Genomic DNA, 12,776 nt, shown 5'->3' with positions numbered 1-12,776 from the left:
AAACATATTTCTTTTCTAGTTCATCTCTTACCAGAAAGAGCTGCCATTTGAGGGTCTTGGCTTTATCTAAGGATTCTTAGCTCCTCATGCACACCCAAATCCTCATTTCTTTTTTCCTGCATGAATATTAAATATTTTTAATATTAAAATTAAAAATTGCATGAATATTGGTCCCAGTAACCCTTTAGGTTACTGGGACCAAGTTTTCTCCAAGGCAGTTAAAGCTCCACCCTATCTTACCTCTTCATTTTGGGCACCTAGGATGGATGGAGTTTATCCTCCCTCCCCTCCTTCCTTCTCAGTCATACTTTAAAAATAATGTTTATTTTATTTTTTCTAGCATTTCTATGTCTTTATACTGGATGGTTAATTTTGGATATCTTAGATCATTGTATTATCAGAAGTCTCGGTTTCCTCACCATTAATGTGGGGAAAGTAATTTATTTACTTAAGAGCATTTTTAGAATTAAATGAGATAATAATGTATATAAAGTGCTAAGGTTAGTGCCTGATATTAAGTGCTCAATAAATATTAGTTATTACAATTTTTAATTAATACTGATTGAGAAGCCCTAGATAAGAATGCAAATCCACATAAGGAAAATTACTCAAATGAATTTAAAAATTAATATTTTGGCTTCCTCTTAGGATGTAATGTTGCTTCATTTAAAAGTTTGCTCCCTCCCTCTTTTCCGGTTATCGCGGCACGAGGCACTATGAACTGCAAAGTCTCCTGAGACACCCTCTATGGAGGTGGTGCGGGAAGTCCTGCACGGTAACCAGCGCAAGCGCAAGAAGTTTTTGGAGACGGTGGAGCTTCAGATCAGCATGAAGAACTATGACCCTCAGAGGACAAACACTTCTCGGGCACTGTCAGGCTTAAGTCCACTCCTCTCCCCAAGTTCTCCATATGGGTTCTGGGGGACCAGCAGCATGTGATGAGGCCAAGGCTGTGGATATCCACCACATGGACATAGAGGCTCTGAAGAAACTCAACAAGAATAAGAAACTGGTCAAGAAGCTGGCCAAGAAGTAGGATGCCTTTTTGGCTTCAGAGTCTCTGATCAAGCAGATCCCATGAATCTGGGCCCAGATCTGAATAAGGCTGGCAAGTTCCCTTCCTTGCTGACCCAAAATGAGAACATGGTGGCCAAAGTTGATGAAGTGAAGTCCACGATCAAGTTCCAGATGAAGAAGGTGCTGTGTCTGGCAGTGGCTGTTGGCCACATGAATATGACAGATGATGAGCTTGTGTACAACATCCACTTAGCTGTCAACTTCCTGGTGTCGTTGCTCAAGAAAAATTGGCAGAATAGCGGGACTTTGTACATTAAGAGCACCATGGGCAAGCCCCAGCACCTGTACTAAGGCACAGCTTAATAAACCATACTGCCACCATTAAAATGTGAACATACAAAACTTATTGCTTGAATATATACGATTTTGTATTAGATACCCTTGAGTGTCTCACCTCATTTTTATCCTACTCTACTTAGCATGTGGGTGGTCAGGGAACAGTCTTTATTGACATTTGATGCCTGATTCAATTGGTATGTGTATTTTTTTCATTTTACATATGCATTTCAATTCATCATAAGGTGGCTTATATTATAAACATGTTTATAGTTTCTCTATTAAAATATTTACATTAAGCTGACATAAAATTAGATAATTTGAAATTCATTTTATTGAGAAAAAATTAATCCCTCAGTCTTGTTCTAAAATATTTATTTTCCACAAAATATGCACTTTGCAAAAACATTGCATAGGTTATTAGCAGGCTATCTGGTTTATTTCCACTTAGGAATATAATTCATTGAAAAGAAAGGCATATCTGATTAAAATGCTGTGCGGAAGTGACTTTTTCCATGTTCTTAAAAGAGAGGAATGATGGAAGAAAAAAATAATAATATTTTTAATCTGAGTCTTTATGAGATCTTGGAATGGATGCTATTCTTTCTATTTCCTCTCTGTAACAGATATTGTGTTTCTGATTCTGTGTGTGTGTGTGTGTGTGTTTGTGTGTGTGTGGTCCCACTCCCACTTTTGTTAATGTGTCTTCATTTCTCAGTGAAATGAAAGCTGACCTAGAACCGTGGTCACTCCCGTGTCAAAGTTGCAACAACTGTGGTCACTGATCAATTACCATGGCAATCTGATTGGTCCTGAAGGGATAGTTGTGTTAGAACAATATCTAAAATAATCTGTGGAAGGGAATGAACTGACAATTCAAACTGCAATGTAATTTGATCTTGTGTCTGTATTTAACCAAAAGAACCAAATTTGTAAACAGATACCTTACTCTGCAGAAGGATAAAAATCCTAGAAAACATTTAAATGCTCTTTGTTTCACTCAGTTGCATTTTCTTGACAATTTTATTTTAATACTGAAATATTGATAGAGCCCTAAGAAAGACATAGAGGATTGTATGGTGTCTATGTCCAAGTAAAATGCTTTTCTTTTGGAACCATTAAACTTTTTTGAACTGGTATACAAATAAAAAATGTTATTTTTTTCTTTTTTTAAACATGAGATACTAAAATATTTAGTAGGTGCTTACCTGATACAGATTATTAAAATACAGAAGAAAAATTGAAAGAGTGACAAAGTATGTAGCAGTAGGACGTGTGTTTTCATTCTTTTTTTTCCAGAGGGGTAATAGATTTGTACTGATCCATTTACCTTCTCTCATTTGCTCACATCTATTGTTCAGCTGTGAGATTTTTGGCTGGAGTAAGTACACAGCTGGAAGCCAATGAATATCCTGCCTTCTTCCAAACTGTTCTTTCTTTGTTGCTTTATCCTCGTTCTTTCACTCATTCAGCATCTACTGAGCACCTGTTCTATACCAGGCACTTTGGTAGGTGGTAGAGGGTCCTTATTGAACAAGACAATCAGGGCTCCCTTGATGAGTGTCTAGTCATGGACAAGTTTTCCCCTTTTTTGCTCTTTTTTCTTTCATTCATGCATTTTCCTGTCCTTTTCTTTCTCGACCCTTTCTTTTTCTTACTTTTATTCTTTCCCTAATTTTCTTACTTCTCTCCCATTCTTTCTTTGGAAATTGTTAAAGGGCTTCCCTTTCTATTTCAGACTAGTCTAGGATCAATAGATGAGACTTCTTTCTTTGCACTGCACTCTTCCCATGGGAATTCAGGGACATTCATAATTTTTGGCCTGACTTAGCTGTGTCAGTACCTCCTCTGAGGAAAATTGTTTGCCAGCTGATGAGGGTATCATTTCCTCTACTGCCATGGAATCATACTCCTCTGCCTTTCATCAAGCTGCCAAACTTTGTGAATCCTTTGGGGAAAGACATCTTCCTGTCTCTGTCTACAAGCAATCATTAATTTTTGTTAAAACCATTTTTTAAAAATTGGTTTTTATAGCCACATACCTAAATTTATCTCCAATTTGGTTCCATTGGTCACAGAATAGTTTTACCTTACTGGCTGAGTATTTTCATTTCTGCTGAGCTTCCCACAGTGAATATCAGAGAGCGTTTTCCAGCAGTATTTTTGTGAAGGGGTGGGATGGATAAAGCCCTAATATAAATTCCGATATGGCCTTTGTCCTATTGCTTCCTGACACAATGTAGTAAGAAATCAATGCAATTAGAGTCACAAATGACAGTAGATAAGGATAAGCAAGCTGGGTTCATCTGAAAGCACAAATGAATCAGAATTATAGGATTTATTTTAGCCCTGGAAGAGTTTTTTTGATCCACTTCTGCCTCTTTAAAGTTGAAGAGCAGAGATGTCAAGTGACTTGCTAGAGATCACACAGCAAATTAATAATAGAGCTGGAGCTAGAACCCAGGTCTCAATTCCCAGTTTTCCTTTTACCTGGCAGGATATAGGAAGTAGGGTATAGGGAAAATTATCTTTTGGGGGAGAGGAAGATTTATTGTTTGTTGGAAGGGGATTTATCAAATCCACAGGTTTCAGACTTTTGTACTCTTCAGCTGAGAATCAAAGAATCTAGTTTCATATGATCCTTGTGTAACTAGCTAAGATGTGGAAAAGAACTGGTATACAAACGTGAGGTAGATAGATAGTGGGAAGCAGCCGCAGAGCACGGGGAGATCAGCTCGGTGCTTTGTGACCGCCTGGAGGGGCGGGATGGGGAGGGTGGGAGGGAGGGAGATGCATGAGGGAAGGGATGTGGGAACGGATGTATATGTATAACTGATTCACTTTGTTATAAAGCAGAAACTAATAAAAAAAATTAAAAAAAAATTTTTAAAAAAAGAACTGGTATAAAAATTAAGTGCTGTCCACTGAATATCCAGTCTGTGTCTGTTAGCTTCTATATCCATGGGTGGGGTTCATTTTTATGTCTTGGTTATTGATGTTGCTTATTGTGTAGGAGAAATGTGATTTTCCCCCAACCTCAAGTGCTGCAGTTGTAGGTGAAGTTGGGGAAGTGAATATGTTTTTGGTGAGTTGTTTTGATGGAGAAGTTTGAACTTGAATAAGGAGTCAGAACCCCAAGTTCATCCACTTACTTACTTTATTATTTGAGGTGGTTTAGTAGAGTTTAATCTCAGTTCTGAGGAAGTCATTTGGACTCTGGCTTTCCACCCTCTGAACAACTAAGAATCATTTCTTCCCTGCTCCATTGGTGTAGATATTCATTTTTATTGCTGTGGTAGCCAGGCTCCAAGATGGTCCCCAATGATCCCTTACCTCCTGGCAGTCATGGCCTTGTATAGTCCCCTCCCGTGTTGCGTCAGAGTTTGTTTGTGTGACCATCAGAATACGGCAGACATAATGTTATATCACTTCTGAGGCTACCTCATAGAAGACATTGTGGCTTCTGCCCTGTACTTCTTGTATCCCTCACTCTGGGGAAGCCAGCTGCTAGTTATGAGGATGCTAGGACAGCCCTATAAGAGGTCCATGTGGCATGGAACCGAGGCTTTCTATCAAAAACCAGTGAGGAACTGGTTGAGGTCTTCTGCTAATCCCCATGTGAGTGAGCCATCTTGGAAGGATGTTTCAGCTCTGGTCAACCCTTCAGATGACTGTAGCACCAGCTGATTGCTTGACTGCAACCTTACAAGAGACCCTGAATCAGAAGCACCCACCTGAGCCACACTCAGATTCCTGATTCCAGAAACCATGTGGGATAATAAATGCTTGTTGTTTTAAGCTGCTAAATTTGGGGGATAGTTTGTTACACAGCAATAGATAACTAATATAATTTACAAGACAGAATTTGAACATTCTCAATTTAAAGGTAATTATAATAACAATAGATGTAGATATTTTTATTATGAGATGAGATGTTTTTATTATGTTTTTATTTGACTTAGAAACAAAAACTATATGAATACTTGGCCTATCTTCAGTATTTTCATTTTAAACAGGAAACTGAAGAACAGAAAAATTAAATGATGTAGTTATTGGAGGAAGTGGTGGTAGCTAAGAATTGAAACATACTTTTCTTCTTTCACTTCTCTTTAAAATATGGCTCTATTAAAATACTAAGTAAAGACTAAGTCCAAAATGACACCAACAAATTCAAAAGAGAGAGGTATGTTTGAGGAAACTTCCTTTTAAGGAGAAGTTTACTGAGTGCTATTGTGTTTCCTTGTTTTTGTTTTGTTTTGAATTGAAGTATAGTTGATTTACAATGTTTCAGGTGTACAGCAAAGTGATTCAGTTATACACATGTATATATTCTTCAGATGCTTTTCCATTATAGGTTATTACAAGATATTAAATATAGTTCCCTGTGGTATACAGTAGGTCCTTTTTGTTTATCTTTTTTTTTTTTTTTGCGGTACGCGGGCCTCTCACTGCTGTGGCCTCTCCCGTTGCGGAGCACAGGCTCCGGACGCGCAGGCTCAGCGGCCATGGCTCACAGGCCTAGCCGCTCTGTGGCATGTGGGATCCTCCTGGACAGGGGCACGAACCCGTGTCCCCTGCATCGGCAGGCAGACTCTCAACCACTGCACCACCAGGGAAGCCCTTATCTATTTTATATATAGTAGTGTGTTTCTGTCAATCCTGAGTTCCTAAGTTATCCCTCCCCCACCTTCCCCTTTGGTAACCATAAGTTTGTTTTCTATGTCTGAGCCTATTTCTGTTTTGTAAATAAGTTCATTTGTATCATTAAATAAATAAATATATATATATTTATTTATTATTTATTTATTTGGGTGTGCGGGGTCTTAGTTGTGGCACATGGGATCTTTAGTTAGGGCATGTGGACTTCTCAGTTGTGGCATGTGGACTCTTAGTTGCAGCATGCAGGCTTCTTAGTTGTGGCATGCATGCGGGATCTTGTTCCCCAACCAGGGATCGAACCTGGGCCTCCTGCATTGGGAGCGTGTAGTCTTACCCACTGGGCCACAAGGGAAGTTCCTCATTTGTATCATTTTTAAGATTCCACATACATGTAATATCATATGATATTTGTCTTTCTCTGTCTGACTTACTTCACTTAGTATGATAATCTCTGTGTTCATCCATCCATCTCTATGTTCATCCATCTGCAATGGCATTATTTCATTGTTTTTATGGCTGAGTAGTATTCCATTGTGTGTATGTGTGTGTATATATATATATATATATATATATATATATATTCTACATCTTCTTTATCCATTCATCTATCAATGGACATTCAGGTTGGAAAGCTATTGTTTTAATATTAAATCGTTTCAAGTGGTCTGAGTCATTTTATCTTTACACACAGGTTAATTATGCCATCTTCAATTAATCAACTTGGAGAGGGTTTCAATGGATCATTTAACTCAGGCCTAGATATGAATATTTTTGATCAATTCAACAAATGTTTGTCAAGAACACCACTGCTGGCCAGAGAATACATAGATGAACAAGATATCTCTGCCAATGAATGGTTTATAGGTTAGTGACGGGGCGAGTAATTTCAGTAGTGGGGGAAGAGTTCTGATACAGGTATTCACAGAAAACATGCAGAGTATAGAGGAGGAGAACCTAAGTCAGCGTCGGACGACAAATGACTTTCTCAAAGTTGCACAGCTGCTTTGTAGCATTTTGAATCCATCTTGGCTGTTTTCTAGACACAAGGGGTAATAACAAGACTGTATGCTGCCTGCCTATTAACTTTCATGTATTGGTAAGGTCTCTGTTTTTCTACAGAGACCCTTTCCACCACATTTATTCACTGAGATATTATTCAAACCTCTTTTTAAAAAGAACTTCCAAAAAAATAAATAAAAAGAACTTCCAAAAAAATAAATAAAAAGAACTTCCTTTTGGGCTTCCCTAGTGGCACAGTGGTTGAGAATCTGCCTGCCAATGCAGGGGACAAGGGTTCGAGCCCTGGTCTGGGAAGATCCCACATGCCGTGGAGCAACTGGGCCCGTGAGCCATGGCCGCTGAGCCTGCGCGTCTGGAGCCTATGCTCCGAAACAAGATAGGCTGCGACAGTGAGAGACCCGCGCACCGCGGTGAAGAGTGGCCCCCGCTCGCCGCAACTAGAGAAAGCCCTCGCACAGAAACGAAGACCCAACACAGCCAAAACTAAAAAAAAACAAAAACAAAAAAAAACCTTCCTTTTTCTTTCAACCAGGATAAATAGAATGAAACAGAGACACTAAGAAAAAGAAACAATAAAATGCAAAACAAAACCCAGGAAGTATAGAAGTGTTGGAAACATGAATTAGGAGACTGAACTACATAATGTAAAACTGTAAGAATAAACATTTAGGGTGTGGGACTCTGAAAAAATTCATTAAACCAATCTCCTTAGTGATTTGTCACAATTATTTTAGCTACTGGTCAGTAAGGAATTTGTGGCAAAGTGCTGACTGGACTGGAACGAAAGATTGCACCTGTGGATCAATTTGGTAGAATCTGGAACTTAATTATTTTAGTTTGAACAAGCAAGTTTCAGACATTTTAGAGCCAAGGAAACTTCCAACAGTCTTTCATGAATGAAGCAGTATGAATGAACAGACCTTTCATGACTTCATTTTGAACTCTGCCTGCAGACCAGAGGTCAGCAGTCCCTTGGATCCCAGGAGGCTGCACAATGCCTGGAGGTCCTGGTGGTGCTGGTAACTGGTGCTGTGGAACAGGCGGGGGTAAAAGAGAAAAGGAAGAGGGGCAAAAGACAAAAAGAAAGGGACTGGAAGAAGTGAAAAAGGCGAGAAAGAAAAGAGAAGGAAAAGGAAGAATTAATAACTATGGTTTGTTGAGCACTGCTAGCCACTGTGCTAAGTGCTTTGCAAACTTTCTTCCAATCCTTACAACAGCTCTATGAAGTTAATATTGGTAATACCTCTGTTTTACTGATTAGGGTACTGAGGCGCAAGTGAGGTCATTTGCCAAAAGTCATACAGTTGGTAAGTAGCAGAGCTGTGATTTGAACTCAGGACTATCTGACTCCCAAATCTAGCACTTCTAACCGTGATGCCATGAAGGAAATATATTCTCCTACTGCAGTGTGAAAGAGGGCCACTACAGACCACCGCCCGGGCTGTTCTCTGGCTGGCCCTTGGGGTTTTTTTTGTTTTTGTTTTTTGTTTTTGTAGACAAGTCTTTAACAGAACGAAGATCCCTTAATTGGATTTGCCTGTTATCCAATATTGCACACCACATCCCATGCTGTGCTTCAGTTCCCTACATGAATCAGTTAGAACCTTTCCATTTAGTCTAATGAACCCTAATTCAGACAAAGGTAACTGTCACCTTTTGTTTCATCCTGTGCTTTTATTTTTCAAGTACCAGAGCCGACCTCTGAACTCAATCTGCACTTGCCTATTGATGCATAAATATCTATAATATCACAGTAAATTAAATTCTGTTTTAAAGGGTTTCTATTTAACAATCTGTCAGGACTTTCACAGCATTTGATTTCTGGTCTCCTCTGTCCAGTGACAGGTTTATCTCAATATAGCTTGATTAATGAAACCTTTTATTTGGTGTAAGCAAACCTATTATTACCATAATCTCTTAATGCTTGCTTAGGCAACATTGGGGTCTGGTGGCAGGGACTCTCAAAACTTCTGGCTTCTTTAGCTTCCCCAGAACACTGGGTGAGATTAACGGGTGGGAGACCCATGCCCTCCTAATGGGGATCATGGTACTGTTAGTGTCAGCTGAATGATATAGTACTCTGTCTCAGAGGCTTGGCCAAACTCCCTTTTAACCTCTGGGGTTTAAGAAATGCTTTTGACTTCATGTCAACAGATCCACCTTCCTCTCCTTTGCTACCTTGTCCTTGCATGCCAGTCATCGGGGGGCGTGGCTAACATCTCCCTCAGGAGCTGAGAAATTGCAAAGTGCCCTGTTGTAGCTGAGAAGTGGGATGAAGTCTAAAATAAAAGAATGTATTGAAAAAGAGTGTCTTGATGAAGCCAAGGGGCCAGGCACTAATAGCTCTTAAGAAACAGAAATGACTTTATGATGGATATTCCACAAGCAACCTTTTCAGAAAAGAAGAGTGCAACTGAATTATGTTTTGTTCCTCACAAGTACTTACCTCAGAGAGGAGCTGCCATTACTGCTGGATTATCTTCTTTGTGTCCTACATGCTTCCAAAACACTGGAAAAAGAATGTCTTGGATTTCACATAGACTCAACGTTGTCACTCTGTTTTACTTTGCTAGTAAATATTTACTAACGTTAAAAGTGAGACATTGAAAATAAAATCAGAAATTTGTGCTGCAGAAATTCTTTTCTCTGCAGTTGTCCTATCTAGTATTTTCTGCACTGGTAAAATGATAGGCTTCTGCCATATATTATACTGTTCTTTATTTGTACCCCTGTCCACCTCTAATGCTTAAACATCTCATACTTTTTTTTCTTTCTTTTTTCAGTTTGTGGTCATTGTGGTTTTAAGCACAATAAAATCCAACTGGAGAGTTTGCTATTGTTTCTAAACTCCCTGAAGTAGGAAGGAGAACAAGGTAATATTAATAAATATGATTCAAGAGCCTAATAAATAATCAAATAAAGTCAGATAAAAGAAACAAGTGAATATGTTATTTATAAAGAGCATTATGATAGTCAACATTCTTTGTTAAGACTTGAATGTTCAAAGGGAAAATAACCTCTGAAAACAGCAGAAAAAAGTATTTTGTTTGTCTAATGACCATACTAGCTTGATTGTTAATTTGATTACTTGAGTTTGCAATTTGTTATTAAATTTATATACTTATATAGACTTTAAAATACAAGAGTTTTCTTTCTGGAGTTTTAGCAGTGAAAAGGAAATATTATAGGAATTATTTCTCTTAAAGGGGTAACATCAGTTTTTTATTATCAGTTTAGCTTTAATTGGATTACTTGTAATCATACTGAAAAAATAAAGTATAATTTAACTGTACTTTCAAAATTAGATATATGGTTTAAGAATATCCATTCAATAAAATAAGGAAGTAGAGAACCTAGTTTAATTTAAAGTGATGCTGCAAGTCAAATAATTTTCAATAACATAATTAATAATAAGGATCTTGTGTTCTGTTTGAAAAATATAGAACATTTTTGTTCATTGAAAGTGTTCTTTTGCAAGAAAATACAGAAATCTCTTAATGAGATACTGAGTGGAGGATTATTACAATTCTCCAACATGTTTCTAGTTTTTAGTTTATTTCACATCATGCTTTTTAACCTTCAACAACAAATATTGTTGTACCATGAAGACAGCAAATCCAAACAATTACATATGTAGTCCAAAGGCATACACAAGAAAATCAATATTTGACATCTTTGCAACTCCCTCTTTGCAGTAGTGTTCAATAGCTCTTATTCATTATCCACTTATACCTCTTTCAGATTCGCCTTTGTCACTAGAAACCCATTTTTTTTTCTCCTTTGACTTCCACATAACTTCTTTGCCCTGTACTTTTACAGATGCCTTCTGGCTATAAATACTAATGAAATCTCTTTGCTTAATTCAATTTTGCTGGTACACTTACAGTTATGACCTAACTTTCCCACGAGAGAGACTGATTGAACATTCCACTACCTTATGGATGGGAGCAAACATTCTTACAGAACTGGACTGACAATTTCCATAATTATAGAATTCACAGCCTAATGACCTTAAAAAACAATAAAAAGATCTCTTGTTAATTCCCTTTCTGTTACTGACATTCAAGATATTTCATTTTTCACGGGACAACAAATTTACTTTTTTATTTTCCAAAGAGCAGTCTATCCTTTCCCCCCAGATTAAATTTTCTGAATATTGAAGTATTCCATTGAATATTTAGCATTTCTTTGTCTTTTAAAAGTTAGAATATTTATGATCCTTAGAATGCATTTGACTGATTTATAGCAATCAATTATAAGAGTACGTTTTCAAATAGCCCTTTTAAAAATGAAGAATAGAATAATTAAAAAGATCACAAGTCCTCCCTTGCATATAATTATTTCATTATTTCATTACAGTGCAGAAATTATTTTTGCTGACTGTGAGCAATTTTAATTGAGCGAGATCTGTGTTAATATACGATAGCAAGCAGTTCTTCCTACGAAATAAGATCACTAATTGCCTAAATTTTTATTCAGTACAGTGAGTCTTATGAGTCACATTGCAATATAAACCTAATCACTAAGTAGAGTGGCTACAATACCTTTTGTGTAGTGTAGATATCCTAAAAGCATAACCTGCCTGCTAATTTATTCCTTCAACAGGTTTATTGCTTTATTAAGCATTTGTTTTATAGAAAATTCTTATTCTATCTAGTTATCACAGAAGAACTATGATAATGAAACATTAAAATTCAGACTTGAAGTATACTAAAGCCAGAATAAATAAGCAAAACTAAAACATAGCACCTTTGATTCTTCCTAAAAACCAGAATGCTCAGCACCCTAGTATATATTCTGGAAGCTTTTGGCTTACAAATAAAGAATAGAAATCTCGAGTGTTGCAAGGTAGCATGCTATAAAGTGAAGTTAAATTAAATGTTAATAATAGCCATTTTCTTGCAAAAATTTAACATTCATCATAAACGGTATAGTATCCTTGGCATATCAAAATATTTTATACATATCTAAGATATCTTCTTAATAAATATTTTATGTATATTTGTTGCTGTGGGAGAATGTATAAATAATAATAAAATTCATCAGAACCACTGTCTTAACAACATAAGCTGTTTCGGTAAAATCTGAATAAACAGTTTAAAAAGCATGTTTTCATGTATAGTTTAGTATTGAATATGCTGTTGCTGATTTAACTTAGACCTTAAGTGAAAGGTACAGTATTTGAGTGTATTCTTAGTTTAAATATAATTTTTGAAAGTGAAAACAAAATACTTGAAAAACTCTATGATATTTATTAGTAATTCATTTATTCATTCAGTAAATATTTATTAATAATTTATAATTAATTTATCAATAATTCTAATTTACAAATACTATTTTCCCACTCCCTTCCAAGACAAGTGCTAACATCTTTGCCTTCTTTGCTTGGATTCCAGTCTGTTCATTTGATGCTAAAAGGAGAAGTTGACCAGATTGGTATTTAGTTGCCCAATGTAGAAGTTACAGAGTTGTTTACAATAATTTCCAGGTTCCAATATTTAATGTGTCAGTGATGGCTAAAACCTTTTGGAAATCTCTAAGAAATTAGTTACTATTATGAATAGGACAGTTTTTTTACTTGGATCTTTTTTAGCAGAGATCGAGCGAGTTGTGTGTGTTGTGGAGGGTAAAATAAACTGTTGGCTGTAGAAGCCTTTCTCACGGTGAAGAAATTTCATTGTAGTGCAGCGTGCAGTCAATGTGATCTAGAAGAATAAGAACTAGAGCACATGGAACTGATATAA

The 12,776-nt window shown here is 36.9% G+C and overlaps 1 pseudogene across 1 annotated transcript; it reads left to right on the top strand.

The window, feature by feature from the left end:
• Window positions 1-873: 873 nt before the first annotated feature.
• Window positions 874-1,388, top strand: LOC309800918 (large ribosomal subunit protein uL1-like; annotated as a pseudogene). Its single transcript has one exon. The product of its transcript is annotated as a large ribosomal subunit protein uL1-like (transcript).
• The last annotated feature ends 11,388 nt before the right edge of the window (window positions 1,389-12,776 follow it).

This window comes from Mesoplodon mirus (assembly GCF_964341445.2).
Source record: "Mesoplodon mirus genome assembly, chromosome: 3".
Lineage (NCBI taxonomy): Eukaryota > Metazoa > Chordata > Mammalia > Artiodactyla > Ziphiidae > Mesoplodon > Mesoplodon mirus.
Note: the sequence above shows the minus strand (reverse complement) of the source record. Positions and strands in the feature narration are given on the sequence as shown.